The sequence below is a fragment of the Lissotriton helveticus genome, chromosome 1_1, assembly GCF_964261635.1.
Source record: "Lissotriton helveticus chromosome 1_1, aLisHel1.1, whole genome shotgun sequence".
NCBI lineage: Eukaryota > Metazoa > Chordata > Amphibia > Caudata > Salamandridae > Lissotriton > Lissotriton helveticus.
The window spans coordinates 484,604,119-484,619,709 of record NC_136057.1 but is presented as its reverse complement, the minus strand read 5'-3'; the positions used below and the strand labels follow the sequence as shown (position 1 = coordinate 484,619,709).

General features: G+C 47.2%; 1 protein-coding gene across 1 annotated transcript in view; it reads left to right on the top strand.

Moving 5' to 3' along the window:
- Nucleotides 1–15,591, top strand: part of ZFC3H1 (zinc finger C3H1-type containing) — an 830,061-nt gene that overhangs the window by 491,483 nt on the left and 322,987 nt on the right. The gene's annotated exons all lie outside the window — the stretch shown is intronic.

Sequence of the window (15,591 nt, the reverse complement as noted above, 5' to 3'; positions counted from 1 at the left end):
TCGGGCCACGGCGGCTTCCACTGCCCTGGGCCGGGGAGACCCCTTGCAGGACATCTGTCAGGCAGCTACGTGGGCCTCGCTGCACACGTTTGCAAGACACTACTGCCTGGACAGCCAAGTCCGGAGGGATGGCTTCTTTGGCCGTTCAGTCCTCCGGGACTTTCTGGTGTGATTATTGGTTCACAGACCCACCACCGAGGTTGGTATTGCTGGGGTATCTATTCTAAGGTAAGGCATCTAATACTAACCTATTTCTCTCAGATGAACAAGTTATTTACCTTTGGTAATGATATATCTGTAAGAAACAGTAGTTAGTATTAGATTCCTTACCGCCCCACCCATCCTCCCCGTTCTGCGAACCGATATCTAGGGTTGTCATCCCCTTTCAGGGCCCTAGTTTCAATGGAACCAGTGTTGGTTTTTAGCATGGCTCAGCGTTTCTGGCGCGGAAAAGCTGTGTATAAGTACTGACGTCAGCGCGTGAGGGCGGCGTCTAAGTACTCCGGCGACATCATCCCGGCGCCAACGACGACGGACGCGGAGCCGCAGATGACGCCACTGACACGCAAGTGTACTGCTACGCAAAAATTTCTGGATCCATGTCCACAAACGAGCAAAGGCAGTCATTTGTGAGACTTCGCGCCCCTTCGAGATAAAATACCTCAGTCTGCCCGCTGCCAGCGCGTGGTTCTTGGCGGACTCTGGAAATATCGATCCCTCGATTTTGAAGACGCTGTAAACATCCCGGCGCCAAAGACGATGGACACGGAGCCGCAGACGACGCCTACCGACACGCAAGGGTACTGCTACGCAAGGGATTTCCGGATCCAGTCTGATGCCTGGGGATATTCTAAGGTAAGGATTCTAATACTAACTACTGTTAGACAGCATACATACATACATACATACATACACAAAATGCTGTCTAGGACATACAGAAAACCTACCTCTGGTAATGCAATCCTCCACATCCGTAACTTCCACCCCACTACAAGTCTCAGTGAGAGCATACCATATGCGGCGTGCCTCCAGATGTAGCGTAATTGCAGTACACATGAAGGATTGAGACAATCTACAAAGGGCTTGTTCAGGAGATTGAAATATAGAGGATACGGTACCAAAACATTAGCCAGCGCAGAACAGAAGTGCCAATGCCAAAAGAGAAGACCTGCTACTTTCCACAAAAAATAGAAATAAAAACACTAATAAAAAGGAAACGACAAGGGCCCTGCTATACATGTGTGTCTTGACAAATAAAATCTGTTGGAAAAAAAAAAAGGAAACCCCCAGATTGATCACAGGTTTCAATGCCTACCACACTAACCTCCGTAAAATATTGCATTGGCAACTAGTACGTAGGGATCCCGTCTTAGGTTCCACCTTCACTAAACTTAATCAGATTATATTCAGAAGAGCAAAGTCTATGCGCCAGGAGCTTGTTTGTAATCACCAACAATAGAGAAGGCAAATGGCTGGCGCAAACCACAGAGGGTTTCACAGATGCTTTAAATGCAAAGCGAGCAAACACGGAATGATTACTTAATCAGTCCCTTTGCCACTTAGACAAACGCCTTTTGAAATCCGAGACAGTTAGACTTGTATAACAGATTTTGCAGTTTACGTTCTCTAATGCACATGTGCAAAACAGTACGTGGGAAGCACCATACACCCTGTACACATGTGGATATTACAACATCTTAGGACCATCACTCATGATGACCCTACAATTCTGGTAGCAAGACACATGCCATGGAGGTAAAGCTCAAGAACTTTTCTTCTTTGTGATTGATAGTGTCCCTGAAAACCTTAGAGGAGGGAGCAGACAGCTATCACTCAGGAGATTAGAATCAAGGTATATTATCCTACTTGATTCCAAAATCCCAAATGGGATGAATGCAGATGAGGCACTCCATGTAAGTCTCTGATTAGTTATCCTCTTGTCCGGTTCCGGATCCCATTCCGTAGCGTTAGGTTCTTACACTTTAGTCACTTTTTATATTTTGTTGGCACATTTTTCACGGTTAAGTTAACAATTTTTACAATATTTGTGCGGCTCTTTACTTTTTAATCAGATTCTTCAACCAAGGAGAAAGAGACCCTGGGGTAATTGCCCGCTTGGGCTTAATACATAGTCTGTTCCTTTCCTACCTTTCCGCGTATTGGCATATTACCTAGAACTCAGTTGTATGTACGCACTAATTGTTATACACGAAGGCACTTACTCCTTTGAACATCTCTAGAAAAGCCACTCCCTATGGTAGTTAATAGGATGAAGTGAGCGAGATTTCTCTGTAGTAGCAAGGAGGGTAGAATACAATACAGGTGTAACTCTTCTATTTCTCCTTTTTGTATGGACACAGCTAATCCCGTAACCAACGCTGTTATCACTTTATATTTTCAATTTCAAGAAGTCTTTATTCAATTATTCATCCTAAAAGACATGCTAACATGCAATAATGTAACACATTTTATACAAAGTTAGCTATATGTTAAGAAAATAATTTAGTGAAAGGTTAAAAACACAATCTAACACAGAATTAAATCACTTATATTTGACTTCATTTGCAAGAATAAAAATACGTTAAAAAGTTTAAAACAGTTTAAAACAGCGAGCCATAAACACACCCCATCTATGTGAGTGTGTTACCTTTTTAGAAATCATAGATCAAAAACATCCTGGGGGTACACAACATCAACACGCCTATGACAGATTAATTAACCGAGACCTTAGGGTCCACGCCCAACCAAGAAATTGAGCAACCCCAACAACAATCACAGTAGACGTATCTGATCTTAAGATTCTACCAGCTTCTGAAGCTGAGAGGGTGCCCAGATTTCTACAGACCGGGCGTAACCACTTCGATTTTGGAGCATCATATAGGGGGCATACAAAAAGGAAGTGACTAACACTTTCTCAATTGGTGGAATAATTTCCGGTCCTGTCGTTTAGAATTAATGTCCCAATACGTTTCTAGGGACGAGACATCCTTCAGCAGAACAAATGCCGATGTAAGAGAGCTGGACGCTATTTGAGAATGCCTTCTACCTATGACCCAATCCCAATATTGATCCTTCAACTCCTTTTTAGAAGGAAAGACAGCTGAAACTGGGTTAAGCCATAGATCATCAAGCCCCATTGCACTAAGGGTAGATCTTATTTCTTTAAACCACCCTATTTTGCCAGAGCCCAAAGAGTCCCTAACTTCGGAGCAAGCTTTAGCACAAAGCAGAAGCTTAGGCGTTGTCCACAGGCGCCTCAAACGCTAAGGGGCGATATCTTGCTAGGTCCTCCACTGGTTGGCACCCAAGGTAATATAAAAGTGGGATGCGCGGTGTTGATTGTGGAAGATCTGTGGCTACCCTACGAAATTTATTTTGAGCCACTTTAAGCGGATCAAGATTAGAATAGCCCCAAAGCTCAGCCCCATATAAAACTGAAGGCAAAACTTTTGTGCCATATATTTTAATAAGAGGTGATATGGGGCGAGTATGGGAACTTTTATGCTCCTTGAGGAGGGCTCCTCCTAGTTGGGCATGTTTAAGAGCCAGTAACTCAACCTGCTGTGTCCAACTGAGATTTTCACTCAATGTGACTCCCAGGTAGGTAAATAACTTAGCCTGCTCGAGGGTGGTACCACCTAAAGTGACCCTGGCAGCAACAGGTGTCAATCCTCTTAATACCATAAATTTGGTTTTAGACACATTCACCTCTAGCTCATGCTCGCGGCAGAACAACTCAAAACGAGACGGGGCCTTCTGGAGCTCCTGCCTCGTCTTAGAAATTAGCAGAGTGTCGTCCGCGAACATGAGCAGTGGGATTTTCATCCCCGCCAGGGTGGGAGCGTCAGTAGGATGAGATGTAAAGTAGTTAGTTACCCCATTAATAAATAGGGAAAACAATGTGGGAGCCAAAACAACCTTGCGTTACGCCTTTGTCTACAGAAAATCTATCCGTGACCTCCCCAGGCTTTCCCCACCGAACTTGTGCAAAGGTGTGGGCATGTAGGTTCACTAGAAGACGAACTATAACAGATGGCAAGCCTAGTTTCAACAAACAGTCCCATAACTTGACCCTGGGAACAAGGTCAAATGCTGATCTTAAGTCAACAAAGGCCGCATACAGCTTACCTTTACCAAGGACAACTGTTTTCCAATATAGGAGCATAAACCTGAGTACTTGATCTAGTGTACTCACATGTGGCCGAAAACCTGCCTGTAATGAAGTAAGGATATCGAAATCACTAATCCATTCCTGGATACGTCCTAACACCAGTCGGGCTACTATTTTTTGCACCGCATCTATGAGACTGATTGGTCGATAATTTGAGGGAACTGAACGATCGCCCTTTTTATATATGGGTAAAATTTCAGCCCCATACCAAGAATCTGGGACCTTTGCTCCGGATGCTAGTGCATTGGCCAGCTTAGTGATGTAAGGAGTTCCTGGTTATGTAAAAATAGGTCAGCAGGGATGCAGTCGGGACCCGGTGCTTTACCCCTTGGAATACTTTGTAGAACATGAGTAACCTCGGGGATGGTGAAATTTAACGGTTTCTCATAATCAAGGCAAGGAAGAACGATTGGGGCAACACTGTTATTCCTGAATTGATCTTAAAAAAAGGAAACCCACTGCTGTTGGCCAACGGATGCAGGACTTGGGTGGTTGTCCTGGCACTTCCCCCATTTAAGGAGGTGCCAGAACTGCTGCATATTCCGATGACTGCAAGCTTCAGTAAGGGATACCCACCGATCCTCATCCCATTTAATTTTTGCCTTGTACTTTGCAGCCTTATACGCTTCCCTACATGACTTAATACATACATGATTTTTAGACTTTATTGCCAAGAACAGAGCCCCTTGCGTTCGCCGACACTCGTCGTCAAACCAGGTAATTATCCTAGGCTGCTTTCTCTTCGCCTGTAACTTGTTGGGCTTAACAAACATTTTTTTTAATCCCAGAAACAGCTCAGTATGTATGCCTGTAATGTTTTCTATAATCTCTACCTGGGACCCACAATCGTTCAGTGCTTCGAAGGAATTGGACACTAAGGTTCTAATCACTGTTTGTGCTTCTTCATCCACAGCAATTTTAGGCCACCGTACCCTTCTCATATCATTGCTAAGTATGGCCTCAACATGGGTAACCTCAGCAATACCACTTGCTGACCCTCGAAAGCTATTGTCCCTTAGGACCAGCATTAGCGGGTCATGATCACTTTCTGGGCGTTCCTTGACCTCCATATCAACAACAGCAGCCCACAGTTTCACATCGACTAAAATATAGTCGATACGACTACTGTGTCTACCATTGTTGAAGGTGTGCCTACCCTGCATGTCAGATCTTACCCTACCATTGGCGGCTCGCAACCCCAGATCAAGGCAAAGCCCTTTAATAAATGTGGCAGAGCTGGTCCATTTCCTTATCGGTGGCAACTCCAGCTGTGGGATACTCCACAACAGGTCTTCCTCCTCTGTAAGAGAACCATCTACCAATCCCAGGGGCTCAAAACACGTGTTGAAATCCCCCAGCAATATCCTATACCCATCCTCCGATGCACGAGAGGAAGTCGTCCAGAAGCAGGAGTGTGGGCGAAACCCTGCCCCCCTGCAGGCCCCTGATATAAACATTAACTAAAAGAATGTTTAGGCCTTTTTTTTATTTGAGCCTAATGATCAATATGTCTGGACTGTCTATAGCTACTTCCTCAGCCCAGACACCATCTCCCTGTCTCACCCAAATAGTCACCCCACCTACAGGACGCCCTCTAGGTCCCTTTATGGCTTGCTTGCTAAAATTTAAGAACCCAACACGAAACACTGGGAAAAGTGCCCAAGTTTCTTGGAAAGCCCAAACATCCCCCTGATCTATAAAATCAACCCAGTGTGGGTTACACACATGGGATTCAAGCCCCGCTATATTCCAACCTGCAATCTTAGTGTAGTCCGAGTCCAACGCAATTGGTGTTATAATCCCAGTCCGAGCGGGCTCACTGTCTGGAGCATTGGGCATAGGGACCTCATGTGGCGCTATTGAGGTAGCACCATGCCCGGTTTCTAAGTGCAATTCAGAGGAGATAACCTCCAAGCTTTTAGGTGTTAAAACATATCCCTTCTCTACCCCACTGGAGTTTGTAGCCTGCCCCAAAGAGAGTCAATCATTCTCGTCAAGGTGTGTCAAAGGAGCAAACCTACCCGCGGTAATCAAATACTCAATACCAGACCCACTGGTGGAGCCCTGAGAACGGATGGTGTTAGACCGAGCCTTCAGCTTTGGTGCCACGTTATTAGTAGGACGTGTTTTGGGGTAAAAGTCTGAAAGCTCCCACGTCACAATGGAACCATCACCCCTTTGGGGTTGCCAACCTCTAAGAAAAGGGACCACATGGGTATTCCTAAAATTGACAATTACCAGATCGCCTTCAATGTCATTGGTCATATGGCCAAGCCACCCCACTCTACGAACGTTTAATATACGACCATCAATTGAGGGAGGAAGTGGCCTGTTTTAAGAAAGCCAATAAGCCACCTTATTTTTTAGCTCATGGAAGCTTTCAGGTTTCCCCTGCTTACGCTCTGGAACCCCAGAGAGAACACACACAAACGGTGCAGCCTCAGGGGGAAGATCAATTCTAGGATTTTGGTTACCTTTTGGCACCATAACAGTAGGGTCAGATTTTTTAAGCCCAGGGGATCCTTGTATATTAGAGCTAATCAGGTTTAGAATAGGCCCGGCTACAAGAGGGTTTTGTGTTTGGTGCTGGGATAGAACAGGACTGACTGCCTCATGATGCTGCCCCCTATCAACAGGTTTGCTAGTAATCCTACCAGTAACACCTGGGATAGGCTGGTTTTTAACTATATCACTCAGTCTGTCGACCTCAGTAGCAAGTGCCTCTATTTTTAATAGCAGAGGTGTAACAATGTCTACAATTGTTGCCTCTAACTTTGCCTCAAAAGCAACCAAAAGTAGCTCAAAATGAGCCATGCTTGAGCTACAACTTACTACAGGTTCTATCTGATCCGGTCCCCCAGACTTGCCTCTTTGTTTGCGTGGTGTTTGCTTGTTCTCTATTACCAGTCTAGGTCTACCACCACCTCCACGTTTGGAGGGTTGTTTCCTGCAGGCCCTAACTGCTCTCCTTGGTTTAGGGCTTTCAGTTACCATGGAATCATCAGCACTTGCAACTATATTAGTGTTCAGAACTGGTGAGGATAAGTGTACCTGAGCCTCAACCATAACCAGCTCCCTGCTTCCCATACTAGTGTTAACATTAGAAATGGGCATAATTGAGACAGGGGGAGTGTTAATGGGAGGAACCCCTGAAGAACTGGATTTCCCAAATGAGGCTCTCCGGTCGCTGTTAATTTTGGAGACCTTTTTTACGAGGTAGTTGTCCAAAGTGTTGGCACCTTGTACTGTAGGAATGATCGTAATATTTGACATGGTTGCTAAAACATTAACAACTTAAAAACCTTACAATAACAAAGCACACTTGTAACTAACTACCTAATTAAAGCAAGCCCAGAGATTCCCAATAACTCAACCAGGTAACACTTGCTAATGGACTGCAGGACAAAACTTGCAAGAATCCTATATCATGGAAGCGTTAACACATAATCCACAAAATGTAGAAAGAGTTACTACTTTACTTTTACGGCCAAAATCCGGTGCCCAGTCTCTGCAGGCCTCTGAGGGCCACAGAGGGCCCGCCCTTTGCCCGGGCTTAGCCCGGCGCCGCCCGCGCGCGTCCCGCGAGGGACTGGTGTGTTTTGTACACCTCCGGGCGGAAGTAGCTGGAAGGAGCGTCCCCGTCTGGCAGGGGATGCTGGGAGTTGTAGTCTTGCGGGTCCGGTGGGTCCGTCAGCTGTTCCCCTCTCGGCGGCCGCTACAGGAAGCGGTGGCGGGGAAGTGATGGTTTGCTGTAAGCTCCCCTGGGCAGCGGTGAGTTCTGCGTGCGCCTGCTGCTGTCCCCAGAATTCTTTCTCTTGCGTTCGAGCCCCCGCTCCACCGGAGGGACTGGTGTGTTTTGTACACCTCCGGGCGGAAGTAGCTGGAAGGAGCGTCCCCGTCTGGCAGGGGATGCTGGGAGTTGTAGTCTTGCGGGTCCGGTGAGTCTGTCAGCTGTTCCCCTCTCAGCGGCCGCTACAGGAAGCGGCGGCGGGGGAAGTGAAGGTTTGCTGTAAGCCCCCCTGGGCAGCGGTGAGTTCTGCGTGCGCCTGCTGCTGTCCCCAGAATTCTTTCTCTTGCGTTCGATAATAAGTGGTATGTGGTTTGTCAAATGTCAGTTTGCATAATTGTTTTTTAAGAAATTACTGTTGTGCCGATAGCATTCAAGTCTAGATTAACGGTGGGATGAATTTTCTTTCTTTATAATAATGCACTGTCATGGGTTATCAAACTAAATCTTCTATATCTGTTGCCTTACATGGTTGCTGTGACAACCTACTAAGAGTGCCTGACATATACACCTTGGTAATTCAGAGACACTTGATGTAGTGAGCAAGGCGTTTCGCCGTCGAAACTAGTCTAGGTTGTCACTTTGGAATAAACCTCTTTCTTTGATATATTCCCACGGAGCCAGCGCCTCTTCTTTTATGGATGCTAGGATTGGTTGTGTGTGTGTGTGTGTGTGTGTGTATATATATATATATATATATATATATGTGTGTGTGTGTGTGTATGTAGTTGTGTGTGTGTGTGTGTATATATATATGTCTATATGTGTGTGTGTGTATATGTGTGTGTGTGTGTGTATATGTGTGTGTTTCTCCATAGGGTGTCTTTCATAGATTCACATGCTTGAATATTCCCCGTCGAAGTGGGAGCCCCACGGTAAATAAAATAGCAATAAAATATGTATGTAAAAACATAACACATAAAAATACACATTAGAAATAGTTGCAAATCGCAGGTCATACTTTCCACATAGGAATACATGGCAAGAGAGAAACATTTGCAACATATCCCTGTCATTATGTTAGTCCAAACTACAGCCAATCGGGCATAAGCACCCCTCCAGAACCTTCTGCTTAGAGGCTCAGGCCCTCAGATTTTCTACCGCACGTCTTGTGAAGGGAGTGTCCCTGAGCTCTGCTCAGTTTTCTACTTTTCTCTGGTTTTCCAGTACTTTCTACAATGTCTTAAAGTAAGAAGTCTTTGTTTAGACCTTGTTATTCTTGTGGGAAGTTGACTTTATTCTGAAGACCCCTACAAGAAATGTATATACTGCCTCTATCCTGACCATGAGGTAGGCAAATGTAAGATCTGCAGGACTTTCTCCACCAAGACCTTAAACGATAGGGAGGGTCGCCTCCTCCTCTGGTTGCAAAGGCTGAAGGACAAAGGTTCAGCTCTTTCTGATGCAGAAAGCCTGGTGTCAGGTACTTCTAAAGCCGCCTCAAAGCGTAGCAGTGTGCAGGATTTACCTTCTCCCTTCTTGAAGAAGAAACTCTCATGCTTGAAGGTTCCTGCGGTGTCCCCATCTCCTCCTGCTACGCCGATGCTCCCGAGATCTGGCTCTCAGACGTCTACGGCTTCTTCTAGCACGTTTCCACCTTAAAATGTGTTAAATCATTGGGAGCGTCGACTATCGTCCCGACGACAAGTTCTGCCGTCTCCGGCTCCTCGAAGACAATGGTGACGACGACTTCGGCTTCTGGTTCGTCGACGGCCGCTACGTCGACGGAGTCTATGTCGACAAAGGTATGCCTCAGTATTAAAACTGTCTTGTCGACGATTCTTATCGCCTAGACGTCGAAGAAGTCTCTCGTCGTCATCAGGATCTACATCGATGAGAATTGTGAAGAAAGCCTCCTCGTCGTTGGCCATTCCGTCGACGAATGTTCCATCGACGGCGGTTTTATCGCCGACTGCCTCATCTACGGTGGTTACGTCGGCGGTGGTTACGTCGGCGTCTGTCCAGTCCTCGGCGACGGCTGTCCAGTCCTCGTCGACGGCTTCAACGACTATTTCGTCGATGGTGGTGCCATCATCCTTTGCATCCTTGCCTTTGGTGCCGATTCCTTCATCCGCTTCTGGCATTTCCTCCGCCCACCCTTTGAACCAACGTCGCCAAGTGCCTCTGGAACAGCTTGACATTCCACGTGACACGCAGCCCCTGTTTGGCACAGGTTCTGAGCAAGACTCTGTTTCTGAGGACGAAGAAGATCATTTCTGGGCAGCACGTAGCCCTTCTGAACTAGTCAGTGTCAGGACTATGGGGAGGATCACGAGGACTCGTATTCTCAGGAGGAAGAACCGTCCACTCAGGTTCCGACGGCATCAATTCCTCTTTCCCTCATTTCCAAACTTCAGTATATGCTAGAGGATTACAAACGGCGTTTACCGCCATCTAGTCATGGTTCGTCTCGACTTACAGCACCTGTACCACCTTCTACCGCTGTTCCGATGCCGCAACCTGCACCACATCCTACCGCTGTTCCCCTGCCGCAACTGGCACCGCCTCCTGCTAAGACCTCTATTCAGGTCCATGCTACAGTGTATGAAGACAATGATGTTCTTCGCCCGGACAGAGAGGATGGTGAGCTACAGGATGACGATACTGATGGTGATGGCGGTATGCAAGACTGGGACGATTACCAGATTCAAACACCGTCCCCACCTCCTGCAACTCCGGGGGATTCCCCTCCTGTTGACATTGCAGGTTTCCACCAACTCATGGATAGGGCGGCACTCCGCTTTAAACGTCCGATGGTTCATAGAGAAGAGGACTGCTTTTTGTATGACTTTAAGAGTCAACCTTTCAAGCAAGTTCGGACAGTCCCAATCGACTTCATCTGGAATGAAGGAGTCAAGTTGATGCAAACGCCGAATTCCATCCCTGCACAACTACTTTGATTGGAGAAAAAGTATAAGGTGCCCCAGGGTTCTCCAGCTTGCCTGGTGGCACAGCCTAAACCGGATTCTGTAGTCACCCAGGCCGCCCAGCTCTGTTCCAGAAACCCATCTTCCCCGATTACGGCTCCTAAGGATCGCTACGGTCGTCCCCTAGATGCCATCGGGCGAAAGTTCTAAACTATTGCTTCCAATACTGTAAGGGCCGCTAACGCTTTGGCCATATTGGGACGTTACGATCGTCAGATGTGGTCTGATATGGCCACCTTGGTTGACCTCATTCCGGAGTCCTCCAGGGCGGAGGCTCTTAAAATTCTCCAGGACGGGGAAAGAGCGTCGGAAGAGATCGACTGCTCCTTGGATATTGCCTGCACTGGCTTCCGTCAACTTGCAGGGGCGGCTGTTCTATGGCGCCAGAGTTGGCTTACCTCTTTTCGCCAGGAGGTCCAGGCAAAAATTCTCAACATGCCTTATGATGGTGAGTCACTCTTCGGTCAGCAGGTCGATGAGGCGCTGCAGACAATGAAGAAAGATACTGAAACGGTTCGCTTCTTGGGCACTATACAGTTCCGCAAACAGCCCTTTCTTGGTGGGCGTGGACACAGCACCACCTCTTATTTTCTTGGAGGATGGAATCAATACCGTTCCAATGGCCAGGGAAATCAATGGTATTCCAACCTGCAGCAGCAGTCCTCACACCAGCAAACTTCCAAGTCGTATCGTGGAAAATCTTCCTATAGAGGTTCCACTTTCAAAAGGCAATGACTTTCCTTTCCTGCGCAAGGTTGGAGATCGAATCTCCCTGTTCTTTTCTCAGTGGTCCTCAATCACCTCGGACCGTTGGGTATTGGACATTGTATCAAAGGGCCATGCCTTGGAGTTTGTAAAATTTCCTCCTCACACTACTCCCAACTGGTCCGCCTCCTGCGCACCTCAAAGAACTTTTCCAGCAGATTCACATCATGATTCAGAAGGGTGCCGTCGAAGTGGTTCCCAAGTCTCAGAGGGGAATGGGATTTTATTCCCGGTTTTTCCTCATCCTCAAAAAGACAGGCGACAGGCGACTGGCGTCCGATCCTCGATTTAAGGGCACTGAACAAATACCTGAAGTGCCAGTCCTTCTGCATGCTCACGCTGATGGAGATCTTACGTCTTCTCTGCAAGGACGACTTCATGACCACCATCGACCTCCAGGACGCTTATTTCCATGTGCCAATTCTTCCTCGTCACCGGAAGTACTTGCGCTTCCGAGTGGGGAGGAGAGACTTTCAATTCAGGGCGCTGCCTTTCGGCTTCCGCTCTGCCCCTCGTGTCTTTACAAAGGTTTTGGCTCTAGTAGTGGCTAACCTACATCTTCAGGGCGTCCACATCTTTCCCTACCTGGACGATTGTCTCATCAAGTCGCAATCTCCCAGCCAGCTGATTCGAGACACTCGACTCTGTCAAGACTTGTTTCGCTACCTCGGCCTTTCCATCAATGCTGAGAAGTCTCAGGTCGACCCAGCTCACTGCAGGACTTTTCTAGGCACCACTCTGGATACGTCACTAGCCAAAGCATTTGTGTCTCACGAACGTCAGTTGCGGATTCTACGCCTGGTGACCATCCTTTGTTCAAAAGAGTCCGTTTCCGTTCGTATATTGAAGTCTTTTCTGGGAATTGCGTCCTCGTGCACTTCTCTGATACCAAACTGCAGGTTCAGGAGTTGCCCAATTCAGGAAGAATTGGACGGTCAGTGGCGTCAGGTCACCAGCTCCCTCAACGATCTCGTTCGTGTGACTGCCCGGATGAGGTCGGCTCTCCAGTGGTGGACGCAGCCGTCCAACGTGGCTGCCGGGACCTCATTCCTCACCTTAACTCCGGTACTCACTCTGACCACGGATGCCTCCTTGGAAGGTTGGGGCGCACACCTTCAGGGGCCGTCCATCAAAGGCAAATGGGCTCCGTCTCAACGCTCCTGGCACATGAACAGGCTAGAGTTGATGGCCATCTTTCTGGCTCTCCAATTGTTCCATCTTCTGATCCAGGGGGAGTCGGGGCTCATCCAAACAGACAACACCACCAGTATGCACTATGTGAACAAGCAGGGTGGCACCAAATCTCCTCTCCTGTCTCGGCTATCACAAACTATCTGGGACTGGGCGCTTCGGCACCACGTTACCCTGACTGCAGTTAGTCTACCAGGCATCTCGAACATCCTAGCGGATGCCCTCAGCAAGTCTGCATCGACGCACGAGTGGGAGCTACATCAGCCGACTCTGGATTTTCTCTTTCGGCGTTGGGGTCATCTGAGCATAGATCTCTTTGCGAGCCCAGCGAACCGGAAATGCCTGTCCTTTGCAAGTTGCCTTCCCCATCCAGAATCGTCCGGGAATGCCCTTTTGATGGATTGGTGTGGTCTGTTCGCCTATGCCTTTCCGCCGATTCCACTGGTTCCTCGAGTATTGTGAAAGATGCGGAGACAGCCGTGCCACATTCTCCTGATCGCTCCCAGATGGCCACAACAAGAGTGTTTCTCGAAACTGATGCTTCTTTCTCAGTGCAAACCCATTCTCCTTCATCCTCGAGCGGATCTCCTCACGATGGACGAGGGCCTGATCTGTCATCCGGACCCCCCCTCTCAGATCATCAGCCTGGAACCTGAGCACCTTGAATTTGCCCATTTGAACATCCCGCCAGTATGCAGAGACATTCTTGCCAATGCCAGAGCTCCATCTACAATAAAGACTTAAAACTCAAGTGGAAAAGGTTCTGTCACTGTTGCGTGGCTGCCAACTTCAACCAGTTTATTCTACTCAGCTTCTTCTGTTCTTTCTAGAGCTGGCATAGTCAGGGCTCTCCCACTCCACTTTGAAAGTTTTCTTGGCGGTGGTTTCTCGCTTCCGGCAGGATGGCTCCTCCTCTCTCTGCTCTTCCAGAATCATTCAACTGTTCAGGAAGTTCCCGCCCATTAGGCATCCTCCTCCAACCTGGCATCTCAACATTGTGTTGTCACAATTAATGAATGTCTGTAAACAACAACAAGGGAACCCAATCGGTTAACCGGGGACCGTGGGTAGCTATATTCAAGAAACAACAGTGGTCCCCAGGAGTATATGAATTCAAAAAGATAAACACTAGTCCACAATGGGAACTATGTTGGCCACTGTCCAGCCGGACAGGGTAATTTATTTTCCAATAACACAATTACTGGGGTGTGAAGAGGCACAATCCTGTACCAATTCTAAGAACAAACTTATATAGTTTTTTAGGCAAGAAGGAGCATGATTGGCCACTTGTGATTCAGTAGACATTCAAAGTTGTGCCAATTTATAGTGCTAGACACAGCAAAAAGTTTAACACAATAGTCGGGCTGTGAAAACACTTAAAACAAGTCGACGTTTCGGTCCCTTATGCTCAATGTTACGGGACCATCATCAGGACTAACAGTACATACAATTGCTTGCCTGGTGTAAACAATTTAAACACACATCCGCCTATTTGGGGAGGAAAGGGGTGAAAGAAAACAAAAGAATATATATGAAACCACTTCATTGGTAAACTTGCAAGTCGACACTACACTTTATTCGGAACCGACTTATCGTATTCGTTAAAGTCCATGCAGGTGGAATCATTAGCCTAGGAACACGTGTTAATCTGTGTCTATAGCCTTGAAACATACACGGGGTGCAGCAAGTGACGTGTGTATGTGAATGAAAACATGTTACTCTGAATATTGATAGCAACCAGTTATGTTATCCAGAAGTTACCTATTCAAAAAATCAATAGTAACCACTTCATTGGTAATGAATACGATCAATTCAATGGATTCAAATAAAGCGTCGTTTCCACGCAACCGCTGCATTCATTCTCCATTACGGATCATTCAAGTCTACTTTTTTTCTTTTTTTCCTTTTTTCAACATGCACATTCTACCACCTCACAAAGTGACCACTTACCCCTGTGGGTCGGGTGGTTTGATCGGGTATTGTATTGGGTTGCATTAACCTCGTTTTGTGAGCCGCCTGAATAGGGGAGGAAGCGGAATTATAAACTTGTATTTAAGCGCTATCGACCCCAATTAATCATAACCAGATCCTAATACCTGTTAAATAAGCGCGGTTCCGCTAAGTGCGCCTCAGTTCCAGGGTGCAGTAATATCTGTTGGATAAATAATTGTGAGTGCAAGGGCGATTTACATAGCAGAGGTAAGCATCTGAGACCCCGCAATACGGGAGAGGTTAAGACACATGGGCTTACCTAGCGTTTAGACATCGGCCGGTGTGGTCCGATCTTGATCAAAACGGGTCTGGAAAGGGAAATATGAACCCGTTTTCAGTAGGAGGTTTAAGCTGTAATTTAGGGCGGCAAACTAGGGCGGCATACTTGGTCATTCCGCTTACCAGTTCGGGGCAAAGCCTCCGTGGTGTCTGGGGTCCCGAGGTGTTCTGCCGGATCGCAGTCACTGGTGTCAGCCGGGCTGAACGCTGGATAAGCGTGCACCGGTGGAAATGGAAGAGGGACACGGCGCACATGGGCGCCATCTTGGAGTGGGGTAGATACACTTGGGGGAGTTAAGTGCATGTGTTGGTGCTCAACTGGCTATAGTAAACGGCGCAGTGCTCAGGTGATTAAAAGCTTAAACACACATTATTTACATTTGGTACAGTAATTATATTTACATGTATAAAGATTCAGTGGCCAATTGGGGCCAACTCATTCTCTCATTTGAAGTTTCAAGTGCATAATCACTAGTCCA